The sequence below is a fragment of the Zonotrichia albicollis genome, chromosome Z (genome assembly GCF_047830755.1).
Source record: "Zonotrichia albicollis isolate bZonAlb1 chromosome Z, bZonAlb1.hap1, whole genome shotgun sequence".
Taxonomy (NCBI): domain Eukaryota; kingdom Metazoa; phylum Chordata; class Aves; order Passeriformes; family Passerellidae; genus Zonotrichia; species Zonotrichia albicollis.
This window is the reverse complement of record NC_133860.1, coordinates 30,865,532-30,886,374: the sequence shown is the minus strand read 5'-3', so window position 1 is coordinate 30,886,374 and position 20,843 is coordinate 30,865,532. Positions and strand designations below refer to the sequence as shown.

At 36.0% G+C, this 20,843-nt stretch overlaps 1 long non-coding RNA gene across 3 annotated transcripts in view; it reads right to left on the bottom strand.

Moving 5' to 3' along the window:
• Positions 1–7,996: 7,996 nt before the first annotated feature.
• The window catches only part of LOC113460100 (uncharacterized), a 44,848-nt gene continuing 32,001 nt past the window's right edge, over positions 7,997–20,843 (bottom strand). Inside the window, exons 2-4 of one of the 3 annotated variants that reach the window (XR_012578078.1) lie at positions 11,278–11,328; positions 9,905–10,396; positions 7,997–9,542 (exon numbers count right to left, since the gene is read on the bottom strand). This is a non-coding gene — a long non-coding RNA (uncharacterized LOC113460100). Of the gene's footprint in view, positions 9,543–9,580; positions 10,397–11,277; positions 11,329–20,843 lie in introns of those variants that run through there. The other 2 variants (XR_003381822.2, XR_012578077.1) reach the window with 2 other exon arrangements.

Below are 20,843 nucleotides of genomic sequence, written 5' to 3'. Positions count from 1 at the left end.
GAAAGGCGTATTCCTGTAATTTGTGAACTCCTCAGTGGCTGAACGCAGCCCATGGTGGATGAGCTGTACTTGCAGCATCAGCTGTCCCTGAGAGGAGACCTCAGCATGCCCCAATCTGCTCAGAAAGTGAGGAGAAGGACATCAACTCCACCTCCTCAACTTTCTTTCTGAGGTGCAGATCATTGCCAGTCATCACCTTCAGTGGTCACCCTGCTGAAGCGTCACTCTACCTGTTTCTCCCACGAGCAAGCACAAGGTGAGCAATTGCAGCCCTTCATTTCCACTCTGCCTTGCTAAATCTGAATTCGCCCAGCCTGGTGTGCTGACACTATCTGCCCAGTCTCAAGGACCTCAAAGACCATCTACTCACACTCGAGTAGATGCAGCTGGGAGTATGGTGATTTTCTTAGAAAGGCTGCTCTTATTTGCTGAATGATAGGAGAAGGAGGCTCTACCAGCAATAGATCATTCATAAGAAAGTTTTGAAAATTTTAAAATATATACATTTTATATATTTTATATAAAATATTTAAATTTATATATTTGGTATATAATGGTGTTCGCAATTTTTTTTGCATCTGGTCAGTTGTCTATGGTTTGTATCTTTTCTGTACACATCTAGCAGGATTATAGGAAATTAGCATAATTTAATGTCACAGTTCCATAATCCTGTATTAGAAAATAATTTTTTATAAAAAATACAATCATGTTCATAAACACCCCACTGATTTATGTTATAAAATAAATTATTTTATGCATTCTAAAAATTATATAATAAATTCTAAAAATAACATTATGAGAAAAAAAATATAATATAAAATTTTTCATTTGGCAATTACTTATTTAGAAGGGGAACAAATGTATGCTGTTTCACAGGTAGGTATTTATGGGTTGTTCTTCCAACTTCCCTGGGACTTCCTATTTATACGATGATCCTTGTTGGGAAAGTTTGCACTAGGTACAACATAATATTTTCAGTCTTTGCTACCTTTTTATAGCATCATTAAAGACACAGATGTTAAAACAAGTTATTAATATACTATAATTACAGATGCTAAAATTGAATTATACTAAATCATGAATTAATTCTTTTCATTGTTATGAAGGATACTTCTAATCAAAAATCTGTCCAACGTTTTACGAACCAGTCAAAAATATTCTGTGGATTGTTTTGCACCACCCTTTTTTGGCAACCAAGGAATGAATAGTGACTTAGTACTTAGACAAATATCATGGTAACATTGTGGTGGTATTAATAAAATTATTATTTAAATTATTGATATAAATTCAGCTATGGAACGGCAGCTGTTAAACCCATGGCCTTTAAACATATAAGAGACATATTGCCAGTAGTCAGAATTTCACAATCACTTTGCTAACTACTAATTTTTTGCACAGACAGATAATGCCAATTCAGGTGCCAATTCATACAATGCCCAATTCACTTTTGCTTTTGGGCACTGTAACACGGTTTAGAGCCAGACTTTCATACAAGCAAACAAATTATGATTAACTCTTTCCTGTGCTGAGATCCCTGCTAACATTCAGATATATTCCTTTTCCCATGGACGTAGAAGTTTATTCAGAAATCACTTTTTATAAATTATTAGAATAAATAAAGTCTAGCTGTCCTCTGATATATAGCATAGATGAATGGACCAAGCTGCATTTGCACCTGCTGCAAGTGGTTGTCTCTGAAATTTAGTGGTAAAGGGAGAGATGTTTCAGGAAGGAGAAATTTCAGGCCTTATCAGAATTAGTACCTTCAATTAGTGCAGGTTTAATAGTCCTTGTTTCCCAAGATGTGGGATAAAGTGATAGATTTGAAGTGCTCCCAAATATAATACAGATTTAAGACTTCCAAAGAAGAGGAACATTTCTGAATAGAATTTGTATTAGGGCTATTTTGGAATTTTCTTTCAGGATGATTTTTTTTTTCCAAGAAAAACTTCATATTTTGATTTTAGAAAATTGCAGTTCTTAAGATGAGAGTGGTAATTTCCAGCTTTGCAAATTGTTCTGGGGAGGATATGGAAAGAGGCAGGAAAGAAAGACTTCGAGCGCTGAGAGTCTGGAAAGCCTTGGAGGCTGGCAGCCTCTGCTCAAGGTCCCATGTTCAGCCCCCTTTTGGCTGAGCTTCCGGGCCTTGCCTGCTACCAGTGGGTGGACATTTCCAGGCTTCCAGATTCTGCTGTGGGGAAGAAAGACAGCAAGTATAGAGCAGTCCTTGTATTTAAGTTTGTCAAAAAGAAAAGGAAAATTAATTTAAGAGATAAGAATTTTGTGGGGGTTTAATGACTTGGAATAAAAATTTCACTGCTTCTCAATCCAGGTTTAATTTCAATTAAGCAAAACTGAAAAATCCTGTCTTTCAATAAATAGGTTGAGTAACACTTGAATTTTATTCCTACTGCAATTTTCATAAGCCTTTCTATACTCATAGAATGTTATTCAACTTTGTGCTATGCTTGCTGTACAAAAAGTAGCTTATAGCCTGATGACATTTACAGAAAGGAACAAAGTCCTATTTTTGTTAAAATGTAACTAGAAGCCAAGTCTGCATATGATAAATGTGTGTGGGAAACTAGCTTTCCAGAAATTTTAGTCATGTTTAATAAGACACACATGAAACCTTTATTGTATGAACACAAGGAACCTGGGAGAAAAAATGGGTGAAGAGCTGCTAGTCCAGGATATGGAACCAGAGATGGTAGAAGTTACAAACAGCTACTGTAACTGAAGCATAGGTGTAGGATTTAGGGGAATAGAGAAACATGAGGATGAAGGTGCCAAACTGAACACTAGTGACGACTGATACTGTGAAAAAAAAAACTAATATAAATAAAAGCAAATCGAACTGAGTCAAAAAAATCAGTCTCTGATAAAGAATGATGGTGCATTCTGGATTAATGTTGTAAATCTCTGTGAAATCTTGGATTAGATTTATATATAAACAAAAATCTTGGTATTTTTAGTAGGGACAAAAACTACTGCAAATTTATATAATTATGGGAGATTATAGATTTGGATATTCAACTCATGAAAAACAAGGCTGTGCTAGTCAGTCCTGGATGGGGTGGCTCTAAGCTGACAATCAGCTGAACCCATGGAAGGTGAGGGTGTGTTAGACTTTGTTTACAAAATAGTAAAAGGAATCTGAAACACTTGCCCATGAGCAAAAGAAGATATGGACACAGAATCATAGAACCGTTAACACTGGAGAAGCATTCCAAAATCATTGTGTCCAACCCCTAACCCAGAACCACTGTGTTCACCACTAAAGCATATCACTACGTGCTATATTCCCAGCCTTTAGAACACTTCCAGAGATGGTGATTCCATCCCTTCCTGGGAAGCCTTTTCCAATGCCTCACTACATTTTCACTGATGAAATTTTTCTTAGTACTCAGTGTAAACCTTTCCTGTTGCAACTCAAGGCCACATTCTCTTCTCCTGTTACCTGTTACCTGGGAGAAGATTTGCTTTACTTTAACAGAGAGACAAAAAATAGCTGACCTGCAGTGCAGGGTGTCAGTTTCAGATGGGCAAACTCAGAAATTCGCTGAGTTATGGAAGTATTTTGGCTTGGTGATAAAGAGTACTCACACTCCCTCATTTTCTTCTTTACAGTTACTAAGTGGCTTTGGTATGAATTTAGTTCCCATCTTGGGGATACTTAGTGGAATTTGTTGAGTGACAAATATTTTTAACAATAAGCATTGTTAAGGGCTAAGAAAGCCTCATTCTGAATGCTTTCTCTTTGCATTTGTGATAATATTTTGGTGTTTATGCTGTATTTATAAACTTGGGATACATTATGAAGTCTTCTCTGAATACTTTAGGCTAGGCAAGGTGTACTTAAATAGAGCGCTTCTGGTAAGTCTACAAATATGTAATTTTTACATAGTAATGGGCATTTGAAAGCACAGCTTTGAGTGCTGTTGAATGATACAATGAAATTCAATTTTGGAGGCTTCCAGCTCTAGATAGATCAAAGATCATGCAGCCACGAATCATTAAGTGTTCTTGCATTAATTTTATAATGGTGTTTCAGGCGCATTCCAAAAACATTGTTTATCTAAACTGTTAACTTGTTTGGATTTATGCCAAAATATTTGTCTTTCCAGAATCAGCATGCATGCTGGCTTTGTGCTTTAGGTGATCTGTGCCTGTGCTATACCAAATATATATATTTCTCAGAACTGGACTGTAAAATTTTTAGTATAGCAGACAGACACATGCACCACAATTAAAAGAAGGTACAATGCAATACAGTAGAAATAATTATAGTAATGATGATACTATAAATTAAAGAAGAAAACCAAATTAAACCAAAAACCGAAAACAAAAAAAAAACACCCCAAAACAAAACAAAGAACTCAGAAAAAATTTTATATCTATGATTGACAAATCTAAGATAGTACAGTCAGATCACGTTTTCTAATTTAAAACCTTTTCTCTCTGTTAAGCATACAGAAATACCCCAGAAAGTGTTTTGATTCTCTTTAGCTCTTTGCAGCTCTTCCATGCCAAGAAGCACAAGAAGGGACTAGAAGCATAAGTCACAGAATATACAGAAAAATTAATGACATTGGATGATAAAGTTGACATAGCTATTAGTTTTGAGTATTTCATCTGCAATTTAATTGGAAAAACAATTCAGTGTCATCCATTTCTAGAAGAGTGATAGGCAATTAAACCAGAAAATTGTATAAATCTCTAATTTTTGGGAAACAAGTGAAATCAGAATTGACATAATGAAATCTATTTCGATTTTTCAATTTAAACTCAAAGTTTGCTTTTGTCAGATTTAAAAATACATCTGGCTCTTCAAGTGGGTCAAATAACACTCATTGTAGGAAATAAAATGCCTTGCTATCTCAATTTTTTTAAATTAATTTGTTTAGTTTTTTACTTACTAATATTTCAGTTTGTGCTATGTCTGGGACTCAGAAAGATTAATCAATAATATCAAATCTTCTTTTTGTTGAAATCCACATAGAGCATACTGTATCAAGCGTTATCAAGAACCAGTTACAGAGGAAGAGAAAGTGCCCAATTTGTCACTATTCACTAGAGCAGAATTTTTCAGCAGCATTATTAGGACTTAGCAGGATTGATCAAGGCATGCTCCAGCAAGAATTGTTTACAAGGGTGCAAGTTATTCATTTTAGTATTCTTCATCCAAGTTAGTATTAACATCCATCTGATTATTTGATTTGGGGAAGCCCTCTTACCATCAGATAAGATGATTTCTCAAATATCTTGGTGACAATTATACACATGTATACACTTTTAGCCCCTAAGATCATCCTTATTCTCTCCATCAAAAAAGTAAAATGGTTTTAATTCTACAGCTTTTTCTATTAGTTAGACTCCAGACCCCCTGAACTAGGTAGGAACTTCTGCTTTACATCAGAGAATAAGCCAAGATTTGAATTCTGTTCTGAAATCAAGTAGTCCATCAATGATAAAGCAGGTGTGAGGAGACTAAAGGAAACTATCTGGTAACAAGTCTGTAAAGTCACATCACTTGCAGCAGGTATCTCTTCAGCAGATGCCAACAAATGCCCACCTCTTGTCCCCCACTTGAATGCTGTGGTGCTTGGTATGAGAAATTTTCTTAGGAAGACAATTCATAAGTAGGATTAGATTTGTTGCTGTTCCTTAAGGTATTTAAAATGGGAACTGGAAAACTTGAGCTGTAAAAAGTTGAGCTAGCTACTGCTTAGAGACTGTTTGTTCTGTTCTGCTTATTATCCATAATGGCAGCAAACAAATTCCTCTCTGCATTAATTCTGATGATGAATTCTCCTATGATTATGAAATCCAAGGAATGTTTTCACCACACAATTGCCAGACTTAATTTAGTGTGTCTGACTCTTTAAAAAAGCTCTCTTTTCTTCAACTCTCTGGACATTAGTTGTTGAAATTAGTACATTTCGAATGCACTTACACCCCTGTAAATCATCTCCTGCCATTTGCTGTTGTTGTTAGGAATATCATGAGCTCATAAATGTGGACTTTTCACATTTTTAGGATTATCTCTAGAAAATCTTAATAACCCATAAGCTGACTCCAGCAAGAGTGTTTACCACGCTCAAATGTCTTATGGGATAGTCTGCCTCCAAACATTTAGATCATACGGCCAACCACTTCAAATGTACATTAGAAAAATCCCTGATGGATTTGTTCTTAGTAAGACTTCAGTGTCTGGTACCTCCTGCCATCAGACAATTTCCATGGTCTTTGAGGCAACTTAAGAAGTGAGAGTTTCTTAATGTGGCTGTGTGACAGCACACTGGAGATGTTACAACTCTTACTTGCAGGACTTAAGTTTTGTTCTCAGTTTGATGCCTTGTCTCTTCACAGTCCCATCCAAAGTCTTCTAAAACTCCTAAAGCCTTTGATAATCTGTGGTTTATTTCATCACGTGGGTGTGCATCTTATAAATGGTTGCTTCTTATTGAATGGCTTCCAGCGCAGACAGCAAATGCCTAGCAGGAGTTTTAGCCAGCATTAACAGGACCTGGTTGATAAGGTATTTTTATCCTTTTTATTAAGTGAAGAATAGAAACAAAAGTATCACAAATCCTGTGGACCTTACTACTAGCCATATCACTTTTTTTTTTCCAAGATCATGTTAAGATCACCTGTTCTATTCTTATATGTAACCAATGGATCAGCAAATGAGGAACCTAAAACTAATCTCATGACAGAGCGCTGTCAGTAAAACAAAAAAAGGTCTTCAGAGAGACAGAGGATTTTATTAAGAATCCTGGGCTGAAAATCTTCCTGGAAAATCTTTCTGGAAAAGTTTGCTGGAAATAAAGACTAGGTGAAGAAAAAATGCAATTATTTCCCCTTTATGGAGAAGCATTTGGATAAATGACAGGCAATTTGTAGCGTAAGAAAGGTAAGACAGAAAGTAAAAGCACAATGAAAAGTTGTCTTCCTTAAATATTTATGACTTCAATTGATGAGATTTTTATTCCTGATGGACAGCTTGCAGACTAATGAGTTTTTAGTTGTTATGCAATTAATGGTGATGGTCTTTTGCTAAATCTTGAGTTTCAGCCATAGTTTATGTAAGTCATTCACATTACTCAACCTATAATGATGTACTTGGCTTCATTGTTTGTGATCTGGTTCTCATTTGTCTGGCACTACATTCTAAGATTGCAATGACTCAGATTTCCTTTAGTTTTACAGCAAAAAGCAATAGTATGTATTGCATGAGGCATCTCAAATTTATTTTCTTGTTTGTGGTCATTTTAGTGCAGGTTTCTCAAGCAGGTGTACACTGACACTTATCTCTGCATTCAGAAGATAAATAGGAACTTGATGTAGTGTTACTTTAGTGATGTCTTCACCATACAATGAATGACTTACATTGAGGGGGTTTCTTTGTTATTTGAAATTTTTCCGTCCGGGAGAAATTATCATCCTCTTGGATGTACTTTCAGCAAAATTTGCTTTACCTTTATTGAGATAAAGCACTGATAAAGTTGGTTAGTCTTTTAACTGTGTCAGGAAGGCAGAAGTTGTCCATTGTGGTGTTAAAAAAAAGAACTGCTATACATTTTAATAAGCTTTAAGTCAATTAGAATGTTTTCTATAGGCAATAAAAAGGGTTATCCAAAAGTTCATACTGATAAAGCGAAATAGATTCCAGAATTTTAATAGACTTTGGGATTTAACTTGTATGTCTATTCACACAGCAAAAACAATGGTATAAATTCATGCTAATCAAAGTACATTAGGTTAGCATGAGTATATTAGTATATTTGGTTATCATATGCTAACCAAATATGCATTTAGATTCCCTTGACTGTCTATGCTTCAACTCTTTCTGCATGTATGTAGTTTAGGATTATTAGCTAGGATTATTAAAATTAAAACTACTATAATTGAACCAGAAGGTCAAGTGCATGCTATTGTCTTAACTCTGCTTTGTCATCCCTGTACACAATCAGAATAAAGTATGTCCTGGAAGAAAAAAAAAACTGAAGAAAAAGAAAAACTAAAGAAAAAAAGGATGAACAAAAAGTTATATTTTTAAAAAACAGATTTTGGAAAAAATAGCTTTTTTAGTTGTTCTGGTGGGCCTGGAAGTAAAACAGAATTCTATTAACTCTTAAATTTAATTCTTACACTATAGAATCCTGTGGAGATTTACGTGGGCCTATCACTCCAAAATGGTAGGTGGTAGGGAAGGTGATGGAAGAGGGCTTTGAAAATACAGGGACAGAATATTATTGTAGTCTGACTTCACAGGCACTGTATAATGACTATAGAGCACTCTGGAAATTATTGATGGTGTAAGAAGCAACAGAGTGAAGCCTGAGGAGCCACATTTCGACAACAGATCCCATATAATTAAGACTGAGTATTCAGTAATCTCTATTATGTGCAGCTATAGCCTCTACTTTAAAAGAAGTAAGAAAAACCAACAACAAAAACTCCTCAAAGAGATGATCTTGAAATCTCAAACTACAGACTGAAGCAACTGGATATGGAGAGCCCCGGTTTTGTGATCAGGAGCTGTAACACTCATCCTGTAGATAAATAGAGGGACAAACCTACACAAAATACTCAGCATGAGCTTTTCAATGGCATTTATGTTGAAGTAACTTTATCTCAGTTTTGACAGATTTATCATTAACAACAGGAAATAAAAAAAAACAACCTGTAACACAGTCTGATGATAATTTTGTCAATGAATTGCAGCCATTTTTTATTCTCTGACTATTGCATTAGTTTTAATAGAGTTTGTGGACTTCTTCAACTATCAAAGCATGTTCTTTCTTCTGGCCAAAAGATCATAAAAGGAAATCATAATTCCTCCTGACCATGGAGAAATCTTGTGTGTATGCCTGCAATCTGTTGTTGGCTTACTCTGCTCTTTTTCATTTTCTTTTTCTGTAGTAGCTTTATCACTGACCCCTAAAAAAACAGGAAAAAAAGCCCATTTTTTTTCCTTTTTCTATAAAAAGGCCAATAAAAATGGCAAATATAGAAGACTGAATGGACATTGCAGTGATTCATTTTGGCAACTCACAACTAACTTATGTAAAGTTCAGTTGGTTCACAGAGTTTGACTCTATGCCATTATTGATGCAGTTCCTGCAGTTCCTGGGGTACTAACTCAAATTCACTCAATCAACTCCCTGAGCAACTCCAAGGATTCCAGATCTTCTTTCTCTGGGACAGACTGTTCCAAAATCAGAATGTATTTTCTCAGAAATTACTTTAGTGGCATACTACAAGAAACTGTACATTTCCACATGTGACCTGAGATTTCAATAAACAATTTGAATGATGCTGATGAAAGCAAGTTTGAACAGCTTTCAAACTGTTCAAATATAGAACACAACAGATCTGTAGCCAGTGGAAAGCCTTTCCCTTCCATTTCCAAAATCACTTCAGTTGGCTTCAAGTTAGGCATCATGATTATTGTCTTCCCATGAGTGCAATAAGGAAGGTCTTCATTCCTCATTCTATGATGCAATTCACCTTGACATGCTTTTTGAAATTTGAAGCTGTCCCAAAAAATGTAAAATATGATAGTCTTGTTACATAGATGTTTTATTTTCAGAACAGCAATAACAAGAACATTAGAGTTTCAGGAAGAGCAATAAAAGTAAAAACACACATTACATAGTGTGTTTATTTATTTATTATATTTTAAAGAATCTGCAAAGAATTAGTTGGAACTGTAAATACACTCAGATGGGCTGTAATAATTTTAAATCAGAAGGAGATCGCTCCTAGGACTCAAATTCCATATGGGCAAAATCTCTACTTTCCTAAATCAAATGAGTAGCCCCACAGGAGCCAGTGAACGAGGAGAGGAATAATTTTTGTTTATGCAGGGCTTAGAATGAAGAAAAACATCTCCTACCTGCATATGCCATGCTCTTGCTTCTTAGTACAGACAAGAAAGTTATCCTTTCAACAGCAATTATTTAGAACCTCATCTCAACCTGTTTCCCTCTTGAGTTGAGTGATTGAGTTGAGTGATGAACAGGAGCAGGGCTAAGAATGGTAAAATTGATGGGTAGGACCATCAGTCATGCTAAGTGAGGGTTTGGAAAGTCAGGTAAAGTGTAGGATTTGGAAAACAAGGCAGCTGGATCCTGGTGGATACAGGATCTTCAGAGCAGAGGAGGGTGTGCACTGACCAGTCCCCTAGCAGTGTCACCACACTGTCATAAAATCCTTGTGATTCTCTGCAGCTCTACACAGTAACATGTAAAGTCAAGACTCAAACACAAACACCTTGCTGGCTCACATATACCATTTTACAGTCAGGAGAGGATCAGGGTTCCAAAGGGTTTTGCGGTGTCCAAACTTCACCAAATGGGATGTTGCGGTACGTGGCTAGTGTGGCCCACTGGAGAGGAAGACATAAGATTCAGATGTGAATCCCACTTTGGATCTTACAGTAAGGGATTTGAAAATATAATAGGAAAACAAATTTAGTAACTAGGAATACTTCATGTTTCCACTCCCACAACTTTAAAGGAGTTTACCTATTACACAAAATTTTAAATTGTAAAATCTTGTAAAATTTTTTTTCAAATTGCCCCATTATTCAAGCTTTCTCTTCACCTATAACCAGATAAAATCATGCAGTTTTAAATACATAATATAAATCTATGGCTTTTTTAAGCTAGTTCCACACAGAACAATTTTTAAGATTAAAAAATATAAAGTCTGAGTCTAGCAAGATGACTTAAAAGAAATTATCCAGTTTACCTTATGCTTTGTGAAATGGCAAAAGTGTTTATTGAAATTAAATCCTCAGTAAAATTTATCATTTTAATTATGTGAGGCTCAATAAAAACCAAAATAATAGAATGCCTCTAAAGCAAAATAAAACACTTAATGATGAAACTTCTTTACAGAATAACAAAGATTAGAAGAAGAACTATCAAAATACCCCTGCTTTTATATTCATTAATATAACCTGGCCAGCTCTTTATAGAGAAGGAAGCACTGGGATACTCTGAGAGGGTACATTTGCACATGGTTCTCCTCATGAAGAGATATCAAAATTGACCTCTCATACGTCAAAGACTTTGAAGTATTAGTAGAAGGGTAAAAAGCTCCCTTACAACCCCTGGCTCCCTGGCTGCAAGTCTCTGACCACTATCCACAACACACTCATTCTTGAAAACCTCTTTTTAACAAGAGCATCTGGTGCAACACAGAGGAGATATGAGATTATATTATCAATTTCTCTAGTCCAGGATGCTGGCAAAAATGGCATACCTTGTCCCCTTTGGGTGAAACTTCAGCACACAGAAAAATCTTCAGGATGGTCTAGGCAAAAAAGAACAAAATGATAAAGAGCACTGACATGTAGAAAAGTCTCATCCTGTATCAAGGATTATTGACACACAAAACCATGGCAGTCAAGGACAAAGATGAAAAAAAGATGATCTTTGGAAAGAAGACACCTGTGTCAGAAAGGCAATACAGAAGTAGAAAAGATCAAGCTTTCCCAAAGAAATGTAAATCAAAAGTAAATAAAAATCTTTCTAACAATACAGAGTTTACAGCAGAAATGCTAATACCAAAATATTCTAAGGCTTATAAGAACACATACTGGTCTTCTCTTTCCCCTATATTTTTCTCAAAAAATGAGATTCTTACCAATATGAAGTGGTGCATCATGAAAAACAACACTAAATATTGGGCTGCTAATATAAAGTAGCAACATGAGGCTGAGCAATCATAACCATGAGTACGAATAGGGCAGGTCAACCTTTCCAGGGCAAAGATATGAAAGCCTTACTTTAAATAAATATTTTTTTTAAGTAGCATCAAAAGCAGACTTGATTAAATTTGTTCACAAAGTTCTTGGAATGATTCTAGCTGGAACACAAATCTCTATTAATTTTGGTCCAGAGGAGAGAACACCAGTAAACCCATCCCAGCTTTTGCAGCATTTTGTTTGTAACGTCTGATCAGAGTTTAGCTTGTAGGATCCAAACACAATTGAGCAACATTTGATTATGATTATTTTATTTGATTTTCTGAAGTATTTGCACAATATTCTTGTTACTTTGAAGATAGCTCACTTCAAGCTGTTCAGCTTTTATTCAACAAAGCCAAACACAATTTCTTTTTATGAAACACTGTAAATATAGAAAGCTGTAAATTAAGTTGCTCTGGAACAGAGAAAGAAATTTTAAGAAATGTTAAGGGATATATCTAGCTTTGAAATCACTCTCCATGGGAAGAAACAGGACTTTCCTTATTTTCTTGCCAAAAATGGGAAGCAAAAAGGCTAATTCAATTTCACGCCAGAAAGAAAGAAAATAAGTATGTGTATATATTATAACACATACCAGTAGGTAGAAGAGATACTTAAGAAAAGGAGAATTGTGCTTATAACCACAAAACTTAGGCATTAGCGAAGGTGTTGGAAGTACACTCCAAATTTTAAGTTACAAAGCAATTACTGTAGTACCTGTTAGAATATATGCTTTAACTACTCCTTTATCTAAAATAATTAATTACAGGCTTGTACTACTATTTACATATAACAGTGGTTTAGGGACTATCATAATAAATTTAAATATTCAGGAAAGCATGTAAACTACACTACTGATATGAATGGATGTATTAATTATAAAAACTGGTTTTGCTTTTAACATTTTTTTCATACACAGAATCATCCAACCAGAAACTGAATTGAAAGGTATTCCTCTATACAGGCTGGCAATTATTGAAACCTTACCACAGGAAAAGGTTTGGGAGCAGATGTTTCAAAACTGGTTTGCTGAGCTTAAAGAGTTTCCTAAATAATGGGTTACCTGAGTTGGAGCACTCCTACACCAGCAGCTCCATCTGATCCCTGCCATGTCACTGCTGATTGCCTCAGAGGTCACCCCTTGGCAGCCTGTATGATTGGCAGCCTTTGCTGCAGGAATACAACCAGCGCTGGAACCCGCTCTTCAGGTTCAGCACATGGGATCAGGGCCAAGGAAAGGCAGCTGGCTTGGAGCAGGGAGGGAGTCCAGAGGCTTTACATAGGCTTAAGAGCACAATAGCATTGGCCAGGCAGCTGTGTCTGAATGGAAGTGCAGAAAAAGAAGGCAGGACTTTTGTGGTGGTGTTCTGGCTTTAGGGACTATCAGGATAAAGGTGACAAGAATAGGAGAGACATGTTAGGCTGCCATTTCTCACAGCCTGCATAAAACTGAAACAACCACCCTTACAAATAAAAGTAAAAGAAAACATGGAAGGCCAATATGGTGTTAGGTGACAGTTTATTTGTTCACAACAAATTGTATACCAGTCCTAGATTGAGCTGGTCAAGCAGGTAAGTGAAAGGAAAGAGTCCTAGAATCTGCTAATCTTATTTCCACTGAAGAAATTTTTATTCTAAATTTGTCATTACAAGCTATGTAAGTGCAAGGAACTTTTATAGCCAATTAAGTGTCTAAAAAAATTCAGGAAGAAATTTTTCCCAGAAACTGAAAGTGGTTTCTGAAAATGCAGTCCTGTGTGCCCTACTGTGCATGATTCCATCATCCACTTAATGTAAAATTTTCTGTGTGTTTACACTGCCTTCCAATTATCACATAGGACTTGATCATTGTGATTTCAATTCTTCGTAGATGCGTTTTTTGGGGGACACCAATATAAAACAGCCAGTCATGCTTTTTAAATTAACAGTCTATCTGGAAAGCATATAGGTAGATCTCTACTGAAGCAGTCCTCAGAACAGTATTGGTGTTCAATTTAAGCAGCTGTTGAGTGCAAATCAGTGATGACAGCACTACTACCACAGTGTACTACTCTAGCAGAACCTGAGAAGTTTTCTTTTGCTACATTTATGAGTCCTGATAATCAATATATTTGCACAAAAAAAAAAAAAAACCTGACCCTAAGACTAGTTTAGTTGTTTAGAAAGTGGTGCTAATAAAACCAAGGTCAGGTGTTTGAGTGCCCCTTATAGGCCATTCACTTCAGCGCTGGACTTGATGATCTCTGTGAGTCCCAACCAACTTAGAATACTCTGTGACTGTGATAATCACAGCTGAAACCTCCATCTGCCTTACACATCCATATTACAGTGCTTGCTTATTGAAACTAAATTATTCATTACTGGAAGTAAAGAATCCAAGCAGCACAAGCAGATGGCTTCTTCCCAATTTGAAAAGAAAAAATACATAAGAAAGACAATGGTGTAGGAACTGGTAGATTTTGTTACCCAGACTTCTGATCACAGCCCATTGTCTACCACCCTTCCCTTTAATTTAAAGAAAATTATCAACAGAAGTTTTATCTTTTTCCAAACTCCTGAAATCCAAATAGCGTGTCTCCTGACTAGGTTTTGTTCATTTTCTGCTAAATCTCTGCCAGAGAGCATTGTTTGTTCTTTGTTTGAAATTATCAGCAACTTTAACTAGATCTATCAGCTGCAAGGAAATCTCTCAAGTTCTGAGCAATTTCTCCTCCACAAGCAATCTTTTATTAGGCAAAAAAGTTGCTGGGAAAATTCCAAATTCCCTCTTCATCCCTCTGGGATGTTTCTTAAAATTCTGCACCAGGTCCTCAACAAAGAAATGAGCTCTTTCTTTTGGAATCAACAAGAATAAAGTGTTTAGTTTCTTAATTACTGGGCTAGGCTCTCTCCAAAAGTGTCTAAGTTTGGAATTCTTTTTCTGGCTACTTTTTCTAATCAAGAGCCAAGCATTTTCTGCTCCCTGGTTGGGAATATAATTATTTTCATTTCTTTTGGGTTTTTACTGTCTTTACTTGCCGCTCAGAAGTGCCTTATGTTCAGGAATACAGAGCTGTAGACAGATATGTAACAACACTACCACAAAAGCTACCTGTACAGGACTCTGATAATTCCCAGGGCATTTTACATTAGGAGAGGGAAAAAAAACAAACCAAAACAAAAACAAAACCAAAAACAAAACAAAAAAAAAACACAACAACAACAAAAAAAAAAAAACAAACAAAGCAGAAGTACAAAAATAAGAAAAATAAGCTCTGTAAAAGCAATGGATAATAGAACACTAGAAAAGTAAAAAATTGTTATTTTTATGTTCTAGCATTTATAGTCTTCACCAAGACTTTAAGCATTTAATTTGCAGCCTCCAAACTCCACACCAATCAAGCTCAATTTATTCAAGTGCAAATCCCACAGCAACTTTCAGCATTGCATAAAAGTAATTTCCCATACAGAAGCCGCAAGTGACTAGGATCAGCTTGGAAATTTAAATACAATCTAGTTCATAAAAATCCTTTCTTCACCAATTCAAATCCTTTTTGCTGTTCCTCTGTCAAAAGTCACTCAATTAGTTGCTACTGCAATGGCATTCCCCAGGCATGCAGAGAGTACAAAAGTCTTTTCTCTCAAAATGGTGAATTTCCTCCCCTCTTGAAGAAATTTCTGGATCCTTTTTAACAGTCAGTTCTGGGATTGGAGGTGCAGTAGCAGAGATGACATTACTTTGAATCTGCTTCATCTTCATGCATGTTAAAGGATGAACTCTAAATTGAAAGCACTCATTTGGATACCTTTAGAATGTTTCTAGTTCCTACCAAATAGCTATACTCTATTCCATATAAAGAGTTGAAATAATTTAAGTACTTGAGAATATCTTCTATTCCCAAAGACTTAGGATATATTATTTCCCCCTCTTTGGAGAATCCAGAGCATTCCACAGTGAGTTTTTCCTCATTTTAATTACAGTCAGAATAATATATTTTATATATTTTGTTCCCAATGCTTTACATTGTCTGCTACAGGAGAAAGCTATTAGCAATCTTGAGTTATCTGTGGGATCGAATCAACATGTCCTCCAGTTTTGGTCATACTTTAAAAAAATTATTCCTGTAAAGGATGTCTAATCAGCTCATTATTTAGTTTCTTTTATCTTTAGGTGATAAAGGTAAAAGCAAGATAAAAAGATAAAATCCCACAGGCTGGCTTTCTGTCCATAACATTCTATGGCTTTTCCTAATGCTGCTCCAGATCACATCTCTCAAGTTTTCAATTAGTTACAATTGCTGCTTCCTGCCCTTTTGACTCGCAAAACATTCTCTAGATCTTTGACTCACATGAGCTTCACAGCTCTCATTCCATGATTACCTTTGCAGAATAAGCTACAATGAACCCAGTATCCTTGGTCTGTGTTCTGACAGGCTACATCTTGGTCAGCCTTTGTATCCTCAACTGTACATTGCTCAAGAGTACAGTTCTCCATGCAGAGCAAAGAGTTTACTTTCACATCAGTGCATTCACTGCCTCAATGCAACTCTATTTCTGTGCACTTGCAATTTTACTTCCTTTAACTTGCTTTTACAAAGCTTATGTAGAGATGGCCTTTTCCATATATTGTCCCACCGACTGTAGAGGATCATTTTCCATGATGAATCAGTATTCTGTATGTGTAAGTGCTGCAGAATTCACCACTGACGTGTTCACCATGTCCTTCCTACCTCACTTTGGATTTTCCTTTATTCCTCACACAGCCTGTAAGCAACTGATCTTCCAAAGAAAGGCTCAGCACAAATATTTCACATATACTCACAGCCTATAAAAGGCTTCAAGATTGTGAAACAGTGCCCAAATCATTAGATATTTGGACACCATTGATGCATTTAGAAATAGGCAGGACAGATGAAATACATCTACATGAAAGCAGCCACTAGATAAATCTAAAGCTAAACACCTTAGCTAGGCAATTTCACATCATTGCTTTTATTTGTTTTAATGAGATCAATATCAGCCAAGAGTGGAAGGAGAGTATGAAATTTAGATTCCTTTCTAGACTCCTTTCTCAAAATTTTCTGCTATTTTCCCTTCTAGAAAGCTTTTATGATTTAAGTAACCAGATTCTCATTCTAAGACTTCATCAGTGTATTGTTTTTATAAAGATCTTGGAGGAAGACATGTCAAGCACTTGGTTTAGGTGAGTTAGAGCCAATTAGAATGTGTTCTTTCAAAGGAAGACATTCTGAGCATCAAAAATGAAAACATTTTTGGAATTTTCATTTGGGATTTTTAGGAAGTTTTTCTTGAAAAATGAAATGCATTTGAAAACTCAATTTTGTATGAAAAACAAATATGACCAAAACTACTTGATCAATTTTGGCTCAACAGATGGTGACAAGTAATGAATCTATTTCCAAAGACTTCTGAATTACTGCTCTGCTGCCTTGATCATCAAAACTGCAGATATCCACTAACTAATAAATCTAGGCAACATTTTAAAATACATTAATTTTAAAACATAATTTAAGTTCCAGTGTGCTTGGTACTGAAAAAAACTTTAACAAAAAAAAGTTCCTTTCAGAGTCCTACAGCCTCATAATTTGGATAAGATCCTAAGAATACAATTCCCATTTAATTCAATGGTAAGCACATAACTAAAACCCTGTGCAAGGCATTGAACATTTAGCACAGTATTCACTAAGTAGATCCAGATGATGGGCCAAATCCAGCTCTGATGTAGGTGGGCAAAATGCCATTTAAATCATTTGAGTTGCAACACTAGAGCCGAATTTGACCTTATATTTTTTGAACATGATGCCAAATGACTGCAAAAACAATGTAGTTTTTACTCAAGTGCAAATGAATGCGGTGGTTTCATCCTAGACCCTGGAGGACATGTATTCAGAGCACAAAAGCATCACAGACTTTGGCACAGCTTGTAACTGCTTTTCCACAAAGATCCAGGACTCGAGTGTTTAGGGCGTTGCAGGTCATGAGCAGAAGAGGCAAAGCAGCAGAGCTGCATGGACATGGCTGCACACTGCTCGCCTCTTGCTAACCTCTGACCAGCACTCGCTTCCTCATTTTCATCATTCACTTTAATGTTTCAAGAACAACAACATCAATTTGAATAATTCTGAAGTCTCAGAGGATGTGCTTTCCCAACTGAAAGGCAACTCTGTAACTTTGTATTTTTGCTGATAGAAATACAAGCTGGATTTGTTTTGGTGAGGTTATTCACACCTGGCCTGTGTAATGTTTTACTTCTGAAGATGTGAAGGGTCTTTCCAAAGGAAAATTTATAGAAGACAGTGATAAATGGAACTAGAATTTATCATATGTAAATTTTCTAGCCATCCATATTTTCATATTTTCATATTTTCATATTTCCATATTTTCATATTTTCATAATTAAACTTTATCTTCCAGAATTAGTAAGAATAAAAGAAGAAGGTCCTTTAGAACTATATGCATCTTTATTTAGCACAAATAAGTACACAACTGGTAACAATAAAAAAATAAATCTAGATGGCCCATAAAAAGGCTGTCTGAATCATGAGATCCAGCAACTCCACTCATCACTTTTTGAGGCTATTGAGTCCACTTAGCTTCAACATCCCCTTACTGCTCATTTTCTTACTTACCTTTTCCATCTTAAGGTAACAAGAAAAAAGATAGATCCTCCCATAGGAAAAGGGAAAAAAGGTACAAAAACATAGTCCGGTGAAAAATTCCTCATTTTGAATGTGTGTACATGTAAGAAACTGGTGTCCAACAAGTTGAATATATAACAGAGAAAAAACCAAGCCTTCTAATTTTTCTGGTATTTCACAAGAACAATTTTTGTTCTGCTCTTTGTTCATCTCATTTGTACTCTTTCAAACTGTACTGTCAACAAAGACACTTTCCTGAAAGAAATCAGAAGGATAATACCCCAGGACCACAGAATAGCCAAAGAAATAATCTGCAGTAGTACTTGTTCTCTTCTCACATAGAAAATGAGAAGGATAATTTCTTTCTGGCAGCCTTCTCCTTCACGTTCTTAGCAATTTTTATCACCAGTTTAAATTTTCCTTCCAATGTTCTCTGAGAACATTGTTCAAACCAGAGACCATAGCAGAGTTTGTTTTGCAGTTGTATGGACCCCATACCCCCCACCTCTGCAGACCAAAGCCAGGACAAGGCAGGCCCTGCCAGTGTTACCTGAGCAGAAGAAACACTTGGGTCATGCATCCAGACTGTAAAGCACTTATGGCAAACTCAAATGGAGACTGCAAATTTATCAGGAACTCTCTTAAAAGCAAGATAAAAGTCTAAATCTATTAACCTGGTTTTGACAATTTTGATTTACTGCTCTTCAGGCTTTTGATTTGGGATTTTTAAATTTAATTCGGAGTAGATGCCATTCAGTGTTTTCCATTATATTCTATATGACAAGGGTTTGAATCTCACAATTCATTTATACATCTTTCAAAGATTCCACTCAATCATCAGCATGTAGTGCTGTTATATTTACCTAAACTTGCTCCATCTGGTTACAGTGACACCAGACTTAAATTCTTCAGACAGATTTTTAAACGGCTGCTGAGAAAATATTTTAAATTTCTGTAGGTGGCAGATAAACTTTTTCTTACCCTTTCCCTCCAACCAGTAGAAGGAATATCTCCTACAACCCAAAACCAAGACTTTTCAAATAAAAAGATGGGCAACATAGTAATTTTAGAAGTGTGGTTTACAACCATGGGTTTTTTCCTCTCTCACATTTTTTTTTCAAATGTGGTATCTGGAAAACTGTAGTAAACTGGCTTGCAATTCCAGTAAGCCCCCCTAGGACAGCAGCTTTCAATTCCAGGAGAAAATTTTTGCTTAGTGGCTAAAAGACTTCCAAGTTCATGATCCAGAAGAGGCCAAGAGCACTTGTAAGTCAAAAACATCATAAATTAACTGAGTAAAACTAAAGTACTGAAATATCTGAAGTTGATTTCAGGGATATCAAATCAGAACTTTGCTCAGACTTCCAAATCTTGTTTAATTTTCATAGAGAATTTTTGTCCCAAAAACAGAGTCTTTACCAAAATACAACATCCCACAAAGCCCACCACTGAAACTTGAACAGACTTTTGCATTACAATTGCCAGATTTATTTTTTCCCCCTGACCATCTTTTTGCTAAATCAGACTTCAAATAGAGAGGTTTTCTGGGAGGAATTAAAAGACGCTCACAAACTACCCCCATCTTAGATTGACTTTGACATTTCACAAGGATGTTAGAGCTAAGTCTAGCCAAATTTGGGTGGAAGGCTTCCAGCCCAGGATTCTGTGGTGAGTAGGGCTGGTGAATAGGTCACATTCTTTCTTCCAGCCATACAAACTGATGTCCTAATATGGTGCTAGGTGGTGGTATACTGTGAACAGATTCTTTTCCTAATAAAATAACTCTTCATCACCAAATACCACTGTACTCTGACAAAATTGTGGCATTAACCCGTTTTTCAGCAAATACAGGACATGAGCTACCTTTGTCCCAAATGAGTTCTAACCACTCTGTTTTGGTTCAGTTCATACATCAAGCTTCTCGTACTGCCGCTGTTAGAGAGGATATAGGTCTTTGTGTATATTTTGAAGATGCTTCTGCTTTCAAATTAGGATCACATTAAAGTTAATGCAATTTTTGAAAACATTCAATAGAGGATTCATTTGGAAAAGCCCCATGGGTCCTTTAGAAGAAAGGCTCCAGATCTGTATGAAGAATTGTTTAATGAGAGAAAATTTAAAATCTTTGCTCTGTCATCAGTCTGTCATCAGATTCATGCTGCCCTACTCCCTAACATGCTGACTTCTTCAAAAATATATGGATGATTCTTTCTTTTCAGGGTACCCTTCACTTTCCCCTTTCCTTGCAGGCATCACTGCTGTACAGGGATCCAAGAACAAGAATTCACTGAGACAGGATGTCTATTTCCTTAGGGGACTGCAAACCAGGAACTTGGGCTATAGCATACACTTTTATATTTTTTATCTGTGTACCTCAGTTTCATCTAAAAGAAATTACATATCTTGACATAACTAAACTGTGGAATCCAACTGTCTCTTAT